Here is a 14,968-nt window from a genome sequence, read left to right on the forward strand (position 1 = left end):
GTAAGACTGAGTTGCTCTTATACATATATATTATTAACTTATAATACTATAAAGTATAAGGGTTGAATTTTAACTTTTAAAATTCTAAGGGCTTAACTTGGAATTAAAGTATTCATAAAGGAAAAACTTTTCAAATTCCAAAACTTAAGGGCAAATTTTGAAACTATTCAAAACTATTCAATTCCATAACTTATGTGTTTAAAGTAGTTTTAATACAAAAAATTCTTCAAGTTCCATAACTTGAGGACAAGTTATGGAAGACTTTAAATTATTAAAAGAATGTAACTTTTCCTTTATTCATAACTTATGAAACAATTATGAGTTTTATGATTCTTAAATGTGACTTTTCATGTAACTTGAAGACAAGTTACAAAAACACATTTTAGAATCAACTCTTAGATTAAAATGGATTGAAAACAACAATTTCACATAACTTTTCTATTAATCTAAGCAACTCATAAGAACAAGATAATTCAATCAAACTTTTTCATATAATTAGACTAACCATTAAACTAATACAAAACATGAATCTATTGAAAATTATCTTTGAAATTGGATTAGAATGAACATTCCCACATCAAAAACAGGTTTATAGGTTCACAAACAGCTTAGGGTAATGATTCTAGTCCAATTCCAGCCTTAAAAGTCGAAAATATGCTGTCAGGGGGTCCTACTCGTCGAGTGTATGAACCTACTCGACGAGTAGGATGAGTTTCCTCATGGACTCGGCGAGTACATCAGTGGACTCGGCGAGTACATCAGTGGACTCGGCGAGTCCAGTGCCCAGACAGCCCGAAAATCGATTTTTTCAGCATTTTTCAGCACTTTGCATCAAGTATAATTGAAAACAAACCTAGGCTCTGATACCACTGTTGGGTTTTAAGCATTCTAACACTCCTAAGTGTACATGCAACCCTAAATACCTTGGATCTATGTTTTCTCTATTATACATGCAAATATGAATATTCCAAGGTATTACCCTATCTAGCATACAATCTTTGATACTTGGGTAATAAAACAAGTTAGAAGACATACCTTTTTTATGTAGCTTGATTCCTTGATGCTTAAGAGTCGAGTGCCCCAAGTGTGACACCTCAAATGGTTCACACAACATCAAATGCACTTGGAATAACTTAGAGAGAAATGATACACTTCATGAAATCGGCTAGCCCTCACCATACACACATAGTTGCCAATTTTGTCAAGAATAAGATGCTTATATAGTTTGTCACAATTAGGGTTACACCATGTAAACCCTAATTGTCATGGCCTTTCATTTCCATGATCCATGGGTACAAAAACACCATGGAGCATCTTATGGGTTTTATCCCAACTTGATAATCCATGGAGCATTAGCCCACTATACAAGTATGGATGATTTACGCAATCAACCCATATATTTAATTAGTCTCCTTTTGATCACTTAATTAATTCCAAATTAATTCTTGATCAATACTAATTAAATAATCTTATTAATATATTAGAACTTATAATATATTAATAAACCTTAAGTGTTATTTCTCTCATTTTAGTCTATCCAATTGCATGATGCCATGCAACCCAAATGGACCATGCCAATCGGGTCAAGTACATACCAAATATAGTTATGGACTTAGACACTAATCCAACAGAAAGACCTTAGAGAAGCTGCCTATATTCTTGGGATTAGAATATTGAGAGATAGAAAGAAGAGACTAATTGGACTTAGTCAGAGCACATACTTGGATAAGGTACTAAAGAGGTTTAGTATGGAAAATTCCAAGAAGGGAGAGCTACCTATCCAAAGCAATACCAAATTGAGTAAGACTCAATGCCCGAGTACAGATGAGGAAATAGCTGACATGAGTCGTGTACCTTATGCTTCCGCTGTCGGATCGATCATGTACGCTATGACATGTACTCGCCCTGATGTGGCATTTGCTTTGAGCATGGTCAGTCGTTATCAGGGAAACCCGGGTAGAGCTCATTGGATAGCGGTTAAGAATATACTCAAGTATTTATAAAGGACAAAGGACTGGGTCCTTGTGCTTGGTGGCAATGATACTTTGAGAGTAGATGGTTACAGTGATGCCAGCTTTCAAACGGATAGAGATAACTTCCGTTCTCAATCAGGCTAGGTATTTTTACTGAATGGAGGAGCAGTTACTTGGAAAAGTTCCAAGCAAGATACGATGGCTGATTCTACTTGTGAATCAGAGTACATAGCAGCGAGTGAAGCGTCGAAAGAAGCAGCTTGGTTGAGGAACTTCATCGGAGATCTCGGAGTTGTTCCAACCATCCAGGAGCCCATGGAACTATTCTGCGATAATGAAGGAGCAGCTGGCTTAACAAAGGAACCCAGAGATCATGGTAAAACCAGACATATCGACAGAAAGTACCATTTCATAAGACATAGAGTAGAAGAAGGCCATCTTGTTGTGAAGAGGGTATCATCTGAAGACAACCCAGCAGACCCCCTCACAAAGAGTCTGAGTAGGGTTAAGCATATTCAGCATGCTCGGAGCATTGGACTGAGAGATGATATTAGTTTTAGTAGTTAGATTAGTTTTGTTCTGAAACTTGTAACAAAGTAAATGTAATTGACTTTTGGTGATTAAATAATAAAGTATTATTTATAAGTTTGGTTACTGCCTTTTGTCAATTGTTTATTATTGTGTTTCATATTTTGCATGTTTTAATTCCCGAATAATATAATTATTCAAACTCCACAGTAACTCGTACTTTCGGAAGTAAGTAGTGAATTAAGACTGTTATGAATCGGATTGCAGATTGTCTAAGGGAGTTAGACATAGCAATAGAATTGCTGCAATGTTCATGAATACTTAGAAATAGAGATTTGAGTATTGGATAAACCCTCGCTCAGAGTATTACTTCATGGAATTCATCACGAGTAATGCTGAGACGATAATATCTTATAATCTTGAAGAGGAGAAATATGAGTTGTAATTTACAAGTCGGTCATGCATTGGTGATACGAAAACACATCAGTAACTTGGTGTTATAAAACGTATTGTCATGTATAATTTGATGAGTAAAAGATACAAGCATATGAGTCAAAGTTTATTAATTCCTTTTGCCCTAACGGGAAATGCGATATCTGTGGGCCCCTCGATGATTTGGTGTTGAGTTATGTGCTGGGCCCAGCCAGGACTAAATTGATGTGTTCAATTAGAAGTCCTATATCATCACAAATCAGAAATCGGGAAACATAGATTCTGGACAAAGAGATTGATTACATTCCATGTCTTATGTCTGGGGATATCTTGCAGAACGAAGGATTATATGATCACTTATCTTAGGACATGTAACTGACTGGGTCAGAGTTCAGCAACGGCTTTTCGAAGCTACAATTTGCTGGTCAAATTTAGAAGTTATAATAGCAATTATAGTTACAGACTTATCCAAGTGGGAGACTGTTGGATTCGGTGTCTAAGCCCATAACTATAATTCGTATGTACTTGAATTGATAGCAGCACAGTCCTTTTGGGTTGCCCTCAAACCTAGCAACTGGACAAGGAAATTATGAAAGGAGAGATATTGATTTATTATAAGATTAATAAATTAATATAAATGATTTATTAATATGTTAAAAGATTAATATATTAATTAAAAAATCACTATGTTTAATTAATAGTTAGCCAGAAATTAATCAGAATTAATTTTGGGGTTAAAAGTATTAATTATAAAGTGCAGGGACTAGTTTGCAATTATCAGATAGTTGAGTGGAAGGCTCCAGAACCTCCTTGGAAGGAGGTGGACGAAATTCATAGGGGAAACCCTAATGATTTCGTCCAAGGGGGCTGGGATAAGGCCTTGGATTAACTTAGGCCCCAAGCAAAGGAGTATTAGGGTTTTCCCTAAACCCTAGATCCCTCAGCTATATAAGGAGCCTCCTGGCTCCCAAAATTGGCCACTCTTACTTTGGTGAAACCCTAGGGACGAAATTGCATACCCTACTCTCTCTCTCTCTCTCTCTCTCTCTCTCTCTCTCTCCTTCTAGTTTCCTTCTTGCTAGTTCTTGGGTGTGATTCCATTAGAGGCATTACATTTGTGGTGCTAGGCTTCCAAGAAGATCAAGTTCAAGAGGATTATCAATTGTTTACCATAACAATTGAAAGGTATGTAACTCTTAAACCCTAATTAGTTATTTTTGAAAATAGCCTCCTCCTCTAGGGTTCTTGTTTTGCAATTCAAAGTTATATGTTCAATAGTTAAAACATAGATCCAAAGTAGGTTGCATGTGAACTTAGGAATTGTTTTCTAGTTTATTTGTTTTACCTAAAACCCATCAATGAAGTATTCTTTATAAAATACATGCTATGTGTTTATATATTATTTATTTATTTGAACTAGTTGTTGAATGGATGTTTTGTACAGGTTTTAAGCTGTATATAAATGTATATATTTTATCTACTAATATGTTGGGTAGAACATGGGTAGACAGTTGGTATGTGATGAAATAAAATGATGAGAGGCCTCGATGTTGTTGTTGATCTAGTCATCTAGCGGAGTATGGATGACGACCACAGACTCTTTCTAGACAGTCCAGTGGAACGCTAGCAGGCTCATAACCTGTAGGTGTTTGTGAACGATGTGTTCACCGGTGTACTCTATCCCCCTCATGGTTGCCTTTAGGACATTTATTATGGAGGAAACCCCTTCGCAGTAATGTCCACCTCGATGAAAATCCTTAGAATAGGTCCCTTGTGATAGTTGTTTTAGGGACATAAAGTGAGGATAATGGGAATGGGTAATCGGGTTATTGTTGGTTGATGAACTAAATATAATTATTTATTGTGGGTTGAAAACCCTATATGCTCACCAGGCTCCCAAGCCTGACCCACTCAGTTTTTCTTTGTATTACAGGTAGTGGCACGAGAGCATAAGTTGGATGACATTGTCAAGATATTTTTGGATTATAGATCAGTAGTTATATGTAACTATTGTAAGGTCTATTTTGTATTGTTTATGCTTTTGGTCTGTATCGGAACATGACATCCCGAGGTTTTGTTATATAATGAAAATACATTTCTTTATGTAATGCTTTGATAAATTCTTATCATATTTTGTTTTGGGAACAAATCCCGCAACTCTTTTAATCAAACGATTACTCTGATTTTATTTAAAAGCATAAATGAAATCGGTCTTTTCTGGCCGTGATTTTGGGGATGTCACAGTTGGTATCAGAGCATTAGTTTAAGCGAACTAGGAATTTGTAGGATTTCTAGACTTAAACTTAGAATGCTAAGTGAAGATTGTGAGGTGAGTGTCTGCTATATTTTAGACACGAGCACTAGTTTATTTTAGGAAAGTTGCCTAAAAAGCTTTTATGTGCTAAACGTTATATGTCTGCCATATATGATATTATTTGTTCAGATCTATGGTTTGTTGCCAACCGGATCTGGAAACCTTATGTGTTTAGGGTTCTAAACGTAGGACTATGGTATTAGAACTAGCATGTAAACGTTCCGGAGTGATAAGGATGATTTGATTATCTATCGTGAGTGAGGATCTAAATTTACCTTATTCGGTGTATATAACAACGATGGAAAGAACAAGAAGTGGCGTTGGAAACGCAGACGAAAACAGGAATCAACGGCCTCAACCACCAGTGATTGAGCAAATACCTGTTGTAGCTGCTGCACCCGAGCCAATGACAATGGCTGGTGTACAATTGATTATTAAAACGATGTTGGATCGTCAGATGGAAGAAATGAGACGTCTGCTTCGGCAGAATCGTGAAGAACCTTCGATGCCGATTGTTCAGCCCGAATTAAGTGAAGGGCAGTCGGAAGGAGGAAACTTCAGTGAGATTATTGGTCAAGCCAACCCGCCGGTGGTTAGACAAAACAATCGTGATGGAGGAAATGATGGAAGGGGATGTAAGTACAAGGATTTTATGGCATCCAAGCCACCGTGTCTATCTGGAAGCCCGACACCGGTGCAAGTTATGGATTGGATCTCCGAAATGGAGACAATGTTTGAAAGTTGTGAATGCAACAACATGCAGAAGACCGCTCTTGCGATTCCTTTGTTAAAACCTAGAGTGTTGAGTTAGTGGAAGCTATTAGCTGACTCGATGCCCAAGGGAGAAGCGAGCAAGATGTCTTGGGAAGACTTTGTGGAACAACTGAAATTGCAATACTGCTTAGAGCAGGACCTTCTGGAAATCAATAATGAGTTTCAGAATTTGAAGAAGGGAAAAATGAGCGTTACCGAATACGCTGCAAGTTTCACAGAAAAGATGAAGCTTATCCCATACCTAGTTCCAACAGAACTCTCAAAGGTCAATAAGTTTGCCCTCGGATTACCAGTGGATTTTGGTCCAATGGTTAAGCAAGCAACCTGTTAGATGTCATTTTATGCATCTTTTAGGGTAGTTTTTATTATTATTTAGTATCATATTTTGTACATTTGCATTTCATTTATTTAAATAATGTTCAGCTCATGTCTTTTGATACAATTCCCGTATTGCTTATGTTTTTATGTCAATTTCAGATAGTTTGAGTGGAGCAGTGCTTTGGGAGCAGTTGGATGCACGTTTGGAGCTTAAAATGGAGCTTGGAACTTATGGATTATGTTGTGGAATGATTGGAAGATGCTTTGGTCAAGAAACATTCGATCGAATTGATCACACGAAGATAGAATATGCAATCTAAAGTTAAAGGATGTTGCTGGCAGCTTTGACCCCCTGTCAGTATTTTGACCATATCTCGAGAACCGTAACTCCGATTGACGTGATTCAAAATGATCTGAAAAGTAGACGAAATTTCGGACGTATTAGGCACAACATGTGATCGCAGGTTGCCTTTATGCGATTGCATGGGGCCTTTTTGCGATCGCAGGTTAGGTCGCAACATGGATTCGAGGTTTTTTAGTGCCCAAAATTCATCCGGGAGTGAAAACTCAATACCTGCGATCGCAGGTTGTGTACATGCGATCGCAGGTTGGCCAAAAAGTGTCAAAATAGCATCCTACTTCATTAAAAAGGCACGAGACGCGTTTTCTTCAAAACCTGCGATCGCACCTTTGATACATGCGATCGCATGCACGTCGTTTTTGCTGCTGGACGTATAAATAGACCCTGATAGCATTCCTGTAACCTAAGTTGGCGATTCCAGAGGTACCAGACGACGAAAATACGATTTTGGAGGCGTTTCTTCTCTAATTTCAACGATTTCTGAAGATCTGAAGACTTTGGATCATCTCCTTCAAGTAGATTAGTAAGATTAGTTGTTTGATGTCTCTTTTCATTTGTTTTTATCAGATTTCAGCCATCTCTGGCTAAAACCTAGTTTTCATTTCTGCAAAGACAAGTACTTTTCATGTGATTGATCATTAGATCTGGTTTTTGATTTGTGTTTCTATCTAGATTCTTCAGTTTTGTTCTTAATGAATGTTTGATTTGATTCTTGTTAGTCTGATCACCTAGCTTGGGTTTTATCATTCCAGTTAATCAGTTATAGAATACGTAATTGTTCTTGTCAACTGGTAATAAGTACCAAGTAATAAATCGGTTTCGTGTTTGGGATTTGACTTTATTATAAACTGTAAAAATCATATCTTTACACTTCCGAGCTTGTGAGAAGTATTGGGTATTGCTGGTAATTTTACAAAGAACTTAATGCAAGTTTTCTGATTTAATTAAGAGCTTATTTAATTGAACAATAAAAAGTTAGGGTTAATTGAAGAGCTTGTTTTGATTAACTCGTTTAGGTAAAAGAGAAATTACTAGAGCTTGTTAGTTTTTCTCAGTACCAGCTTAGATAGAACACATCTTAAATAATCAGATCTGGATCAGTTACATGATTAGGAAAGTCGCAGCAGAACTGAAATCGCTTTTATATTGATTTTCGTTAAATTTAATATCACTGCATTTTTAGTTTATAGTTTAATTTAAAATCCCGCTTTTATATTTTTTGTTTCTTGACTAGATTATACCTGATGCAAAAAGGCATTGACCATTAGGCTGTGTCCCTGAGGATTCGACCCTGCTTCCCTGTGCTATATTTTTAGTGCAACCAGCAGTGATAAATTTATTTGTTTAATACGTGCGTGACAGCGTGTTAACACAACCACATTGAAAGCCACCATCTGGGCTGCTAAGAATGTTGAGACTCAGATCAGGGAGAAGGATCTGGAGAGATCAGAGGTTGGTGAGAAGAGGAAGTTTGATGGGCCTTCAGGGTCCAATAAAAAAATAAATTCTCGAAATTTGGTTCGAGAGGAGGAGGAGGAGGCGAGGCGAAATGGTGCGACAAATGCAAGAAGAAGCATCTTGGGAAATGTGGCGGGGAAGCCACATGCTTCAAATGTGGAAAGCCATGGCACTATGCCAACGAATGCACCCTTACCAAGAAAGTCTGCTATGGGTATGATGAGGAGGGGCACATCTCGAGGGATTGTCCGAAAAAGAAGGAGGCAGCAAGACCCAATATTCCACCAAAGCCGAAGGCGAGAGCCTTTCAGATGACACTGGAAGTTGCTAAAGAAGAAGCTGATGTCGCTTCAGGTACCTTTCTCGTAAACGAGTTGCCTGCCCAAATTTTATTTTATTCTGGAGCCAACTACTCCTTTATTTCGCATGAATTTGGTAGAAAACTACCTTTGCCCGTCGATAGACTAGATAATGCTTTATTAGTCGAAGTTGCTAGTGGCAAGTTTGTACCTGTTAGCCATCGTATGAAAAACATCTTAATTGATTTGAATGGGAATAAGTTCCACGGAGAATTATTGCCTATTGAGTTAAATGTTTTCGACATCGTGCTGGGAATGGATTGGCTTAGCGCCAATGATGCCGAAATATTGTGCCGGAAGAAGATAGTAAAAGTAAACCCGCCAGGGAAAGAGTCAGTTATGGTGTATGGGGACAAACGCAGAGTAAATTTTGGGATTATTTCTCTAATGAAAGCCAGAAAGTGTTTGGCCAAAGGATGTACATCATATTTGGCATTCGTGATTGATGCAAAGAAGGAGAAAAAGGAGATGCAGAGCATTCCTGTGGTGTGTGATTATCCGGAAGTATTTCCCGAAGATCTTCCCGGATTACCGCCTGATAGACAAGTGGAGTTCAGAATAGACTTGTTACGAGGGACGACGCCAATAGCAAAAGCACCCTACCGATTAGTACCAACGGAGATGAAGGAGCTGATGATGCAACTTCAGGAGTTATTGGACAAAGGTTTCATAAGACCTAGTTCATCACCCTGGAGAGCTCCGGTGTTATTCGTGAAGAAAAAGGATGGGAGTATGAGAATGTGCATTGACTACAGAGAGCTGAATAAGGCAACGATAAAGAATAACTATTCATTGCCGAGGATTGATGACCTGTTCGATCAGCTACAAGGTTCGAGTTATTTCTCGAAGATCGATCTTAGGTCAGGATATCATCAGCTGAAGGTGAGAGAGCAGGATATCGAGAAGACTGCATTCAGAACACGATATGGACACTACGAGTTTTTGGTTATGTCGTTTGGACTAACCAATGCTCCAGCAGCATTCATGGATTTAATGAACAGAGTTTGTAATCCGTTCCTTGATAAATCTGTGATAGTGTTCATAGATGACATTCTGATTTACTCGAAAGGGCAAGAGGAGCATGGCAGACACTTGCGAGAAGTGTTAGAAGTCTTGAAGAAGGAGAAGTTGTATGCTAAGTTCTCCAAATGTGATTTTTGGATCCGAGAAGTCCAATTCTTGGGTCACGTGGTCAACCAAGAAGGGATAATGGTTGATCCAGCAAAGATTGAAGCTGTGATGAAGTGGGAACAACCGAAAAGTGACGGGTTTTGAGCATTCTAACACTCCTATGGTGTACATGCAACCCTAGAAACCTTGGATCTATGTTTGACTATGATACATGCAAATAATTATTTTTCCAAGGTTCTTATCCTATCTAGCATGGCATGGGGAACTTGAATCAAATAAAGCTAGTAGAATTACTTACCTTGTAGTTGTAGTTCATTGCTTGGAGTTTTAGAGCCTAGCACCAATAGTGTGGATGCCTCAAATGGAAATCACAAATCACCACAAACTTGGAACTTTGAGAGAATAGTAATCACCTTCTTGAAATCGGCCCTCTTACTTTACTCACCACAACTCGTGTCATTTCAAGAACCGAAGCCTCCTTTATATAGTGTGGTGGATTAGGGTTACATCCATTTAAACCCTAATACCCATGTCTTTTCATTTCCATGAGATCCATGGGTTAAAGCTCCATGGAGTATCCAAATAAGCATTAGCCCACACTAACTAAATACAAGAGCCCATATTTACTTAGTCATACTTTTGATCTCTAAATTAATTCTAAATTAATTATAGATCAACACTAATTAAATAATATGATTTTATATTAATATATTAGAACTTATAATATATTCTCAAAAGATTATCCGTAAATTGTTCGGGTGAAGTGCAACCCAAATGGACCATGCCGGGTCGGGTCAAGTACATACGAAATATAGTTATGGACTTAGACACTATCTCCAACAGTCTCCCACTTGGATAAGTCTAATAACTATAGTTGCAAGTATGACTTCAGGAACCGATCAGCAATCGTAGCTCTTAAAACTCTATTGAACTATGAAGCGCCATTTCAGATAAGTGATCATATAATCCTCTGTTCTAGATATCAGCCGGACAAATATGTGGAACATGGTCTTGCTTATTGTCCAGCATTTGTTTCCCGATTTCTGATTTGTTTGACATAAAACTTAACTGAACACATCAATTTAGTTCTGACCGGGCTCGGTACATAGGTCAAAACAAAATCATCGAGGGGCCCAGATATCGCTTGTAATCCTAGAAGGAACAGATAAACTTCGACTCATATGTTTGCTATACTACTTGTTGAACTACACACAAAGGCACAGTTTATAACATCGAGTTACCAATGCGTTTTCGTGCAATCAATGCATAACCAACTCATAGGCAACAAATCATATCTCTAGGTTTGAAGACTTATATGATATTACCGTCTCACGATCACTCGAGATAAATTCCATGAAGTGATACAAGTGAGCGTGGGTTGAATCCAATACTCAGAACTTATGAGCACTCATGAGTGCTGTAGCCCCGCTTTGTATAACATCTTAGATCTCTACAAGCCAACCCATGACAATCTTGATTCATATCTACTTCCAACATATGACCGACTGTGGAGAGTTTGAATAATATGATATAAACCATAACATAATTATTCCGGAAGTCAAAACATGCAAAAAGAAATAATAGTAAACGATTGACAAGAGATAGCAACACTTTACTCATAAATAACAGCTTTTATTTATCATCAAATGTCAATTACATTTTACAAATTTCAAGATTATCTAACTACTAAAACTAATATCATCCTTCAGCCCTATGCTCCGAGCATGCTGGAGATGCTTAGCCCGAGTCAGTCCCTTCGTGAGGGGATCTGCTGGGTTCTCATCCGATGATACCCTCTTTGCCACGAGGATTCCTTCTTTTATTCGATGTCTGATGAAGTGATATTTTCTGTCAATGTGTCTGGATCTCCCATGATCTCTTGGTTCCTTGGCTAAGGCAACCGCACTATTGCTGTCACAAAAAATCTCCATTGACTCCTTTATAGATGGTACAACTCCAAGGTCTCCGATGAAGTTCTTTAGCCATATAGCCTCCTTTGCTGCCTCGCTTGCTGCTATATACTCTGATTCACAAGTGGAATCAGCCACTGTCTCCTGCTTGGAACTTTTCCAAGTAATTGCCCCTCCGTTTAGAGTAAAGACCCAGCCCGACAGAGAGCGGAAATTATCCGTGTCAGTCTGAAAGCTAGCATCACTGTACCCTACAACTCTCAAGTCCTCACTGCCACCGAGGGTAAGGACCCAGTCCTTAGTCCTCCGTAGGTACTTGAGGATATTCTTTACCGCAGTCCAGTGTGCCTTGCCAGGGTTCCCCTGATACCTGCTAACCGTGCTCAAAACAAAGGCTACATCAGGTCGAGTACACGTCATAGCATACATGATCGATCCTACAGCTGAAGCATAAGGTATTCGACTCATTTCTGCTATCTCAGCCTCAGTACTAGGGCTTTGTGTCTTACTCAATCTGGCGTTACTCTGGATGGGTAACTCTCCTTTCTTGGAGTTATGCATGTTGAACCTTTTCAACACTTTGTCCACATAGGTGCTTTGACTAAGTCTAATTAGTTTTTTACTCCTATTTCTCAAAATCCTTATCCCTAAGATATAGGCAGCTTCTCTAAGGTCCTTCATAGCGAAATACTTCCCAAGCTAGGACTTTACTTCCTGCAGGGTTGGGATGTCATTTCCTATGAGTAGTATGTCATCCACATATAGTACCAAAAAGCTGACTATACTCCCACTAGCCTTGATATAGATACAAGATTCATCTTCACTCCTTGAAAAGCCAAATTCTTTGACTTTCTCATCAAAGCAAATATTCCATCTGCGAGGTGCCTGTTTTGATCCATAAATGGATTTCTCGAGCTTACACACTCTACTGGGGTACTCTGTACTGACAAAACCCTCTGGCTGAACCATGTAAACATCTTCAGCCAACTTTCCATTAAGGAAAGCGGTTTTGACATCCATTTGCCATATTTCATAATCATGAAATGCAGCAATGGCTAACAGAACCCTAATAGACTTAATCTTGGCCACTGGTGAAAATGTCTCATCATAATCAACTCCCGGAGTTTGAGAATAACCCTTTGCAACCAGTTGTGCCTTATAAGTGTGTACATTACCATCCATGTCGGTCTTCTTCTTGAAGATCCATTTGCACCCAACTATCTTACGATCAGGTACATTGTCAACTAAGTTCCAAACTTGATTGTCATACATGGACTGTATCTCGCTATCCATAGCCTCTTTCCATTTAGCAGCCTCAGGGCCTGCCATGGCTTCCGTGTAGTTGTTAGGCTCACCCAGATTTACCAGTGTGTTATCACTGATAAGTGTCTCACCTTCTGTAGTAATATGAAAACCATAATAATGCTCAGGTGCATTCCTAACTTTGGTGGAACGCCTCAGAGGTATAGATTCTTCAGTCGGCTCAACAGGAGTTTCCTCCTCAGGTTGAGGGCTAGGGTTTGAGGTTCCTTCACCACTTGACTCTTGAATTTCCCCAATGTCAATTTGCCTCCCACTGTCTCCTTGGCTCATGAATTCTCTCTCTCGAAAGAATCCTCTTCTTGCTACAAAGACCACATTATCACTGGGTATGTAGAAGATGTAACAAAAGGATTTCTGTGGGTAGCCGATGAAAATACACCTTTCGCTTCGGGGTTCGAGCTTATCGTGAGTCTGGCGTCTCATGAAAGCCTCGCAACCCCAAATCTTGATGTGGTCTAGATTGGGAACTTTTCCAGTCCACACCTCGTGAGGTGTTTTGACAACCTTCTTTGTAGGGACTAGATTAAGGATATGGGCGGCAGTCTCTAAGGCATACCCCCAAAATGAGATTGGTAGCGAAGCTCGACTCATCATGGAACGAACCATGTCCAACAAGGTCCGATTGCGCCTCTCAGCTACACCATTCAACTGTGGTGTCCTAGGAGGTGTCAATTGTGAGACAATCCCACATTCCTTAAGATAGTCAAGGAACTCAGTAATAAGATACTCACCACCACGATCGGATCGAAGCATCTTAATGTTCCTGCCCAACTGATTCTCCACTTCTTGCTTAAACTCTTTGAATTTCTCGAAGGTTTCTGACTTATGCTTGATTAGGTAGACATATCCATATCTACTAAAATCATCAGTAAAAGTCACATAGAACCGATTAGCATCTCTTGTGGTGGTTCTGAAGGGTCCACACACATCCGTGTGTATGAGGTCCAACAAACCTTCACCCGTAGCACAAGTGCCAGTAAAAGGTGACTTTGTCATTTTACGAAGCAAATAAGATTCACAACTATCATCTGACTTTAGGTCAAATGACTCCAAGACTCCATCCTTTTGGAGTTGGCCTATGCGTTTCTTGCTTACATGTCCAAGACGACAATGCCATAAGGATGCTTTATCTAAGCTAGTGGAAGAGTTAATACGCAATACATTATTTCCTAAATTATCTACAACAGATACAGTTTCATACACGCCATCACAAGGTAATGCTTTAAAATAAAGAACATTATTAAAGAAAGCATCAATACTACCATTATTATTATCAAAAATAAAAGGTAAAACCTTGTTTATACAATGCATGAAAGGAAATAACATTTCTTGCCATTTCTGGCGAATAATAACATTTATTCAAATCTAATGTAAACCCACTATTTAGCACTAAGGAATAAACTCCTATCTTGGTGACAGGTGAAGCTTTCCTATTTCCCATGATCAAGTTTATCTTTCCCTGCTCCACATTCTCACTTCTTTTTAGTCCCTGCAAATCACAACATATGTGAATACCACAACCTGTATCAAGGACCCAAGACTTAGAATGAGGTGAATTATTAGACAATATAGTGTATATACCTGCATGGTTAGGTTTTACTTTCCCATCCTTCAAATCTTGCTGGTACTTTGGGCAGTTTCGCTTCCAGTGCGACTTTTCATGGCAATAGAAGCATTCAGCCTCATTAGGGTTAGCAGAAGGAGTGACAAAACCTTTCTTGGTTTTGCTTGAAGAGGAGCCTTTAAGGGTCTTACCCTTGGTACCCTTAGAAGGGTTCTTTCTCTTCTTCCCTTTGCCATCCCTAATTGCCAAGACATTGGCCGCAGTTGGAGTAGGAGTAGGGGTGGTAACAACCGACTTACTCTTTAGACCACTTTCGGCGGTCTTCAAGAGTCCTTGAAGTTTGCTGAGGGTGACTTCTTCCTTGTTCATGTGATATGTCATGCGGAATTGATCATAACATGATGGCAAGGAGTGCAAAATGATGTCTATTGCTAACTCCTCAGGGAAGTTCACATTCAGCTTCAGTAAACGGTCCACATACCTTTGCATTTTCTGCATGTGGCCCGTGATGGGTTCACCATCC

Source organism: Lactuca virosa, chromosome 2, assembly GCF_052849685.1.
Source record: "Lactuca virosa cultivar CGN04683 chromosome 2, Lactuca_virosa_CGN04683_v6, whole genome shotgun sequence".
NCBI classification, from domain to species: domain Eukaryota; kingdom Viridiplantae; phylum Streptophyta; class Magnoliopsida; order Asterales; family Asteraceae; genus Lactuca; species Lactuca virosa.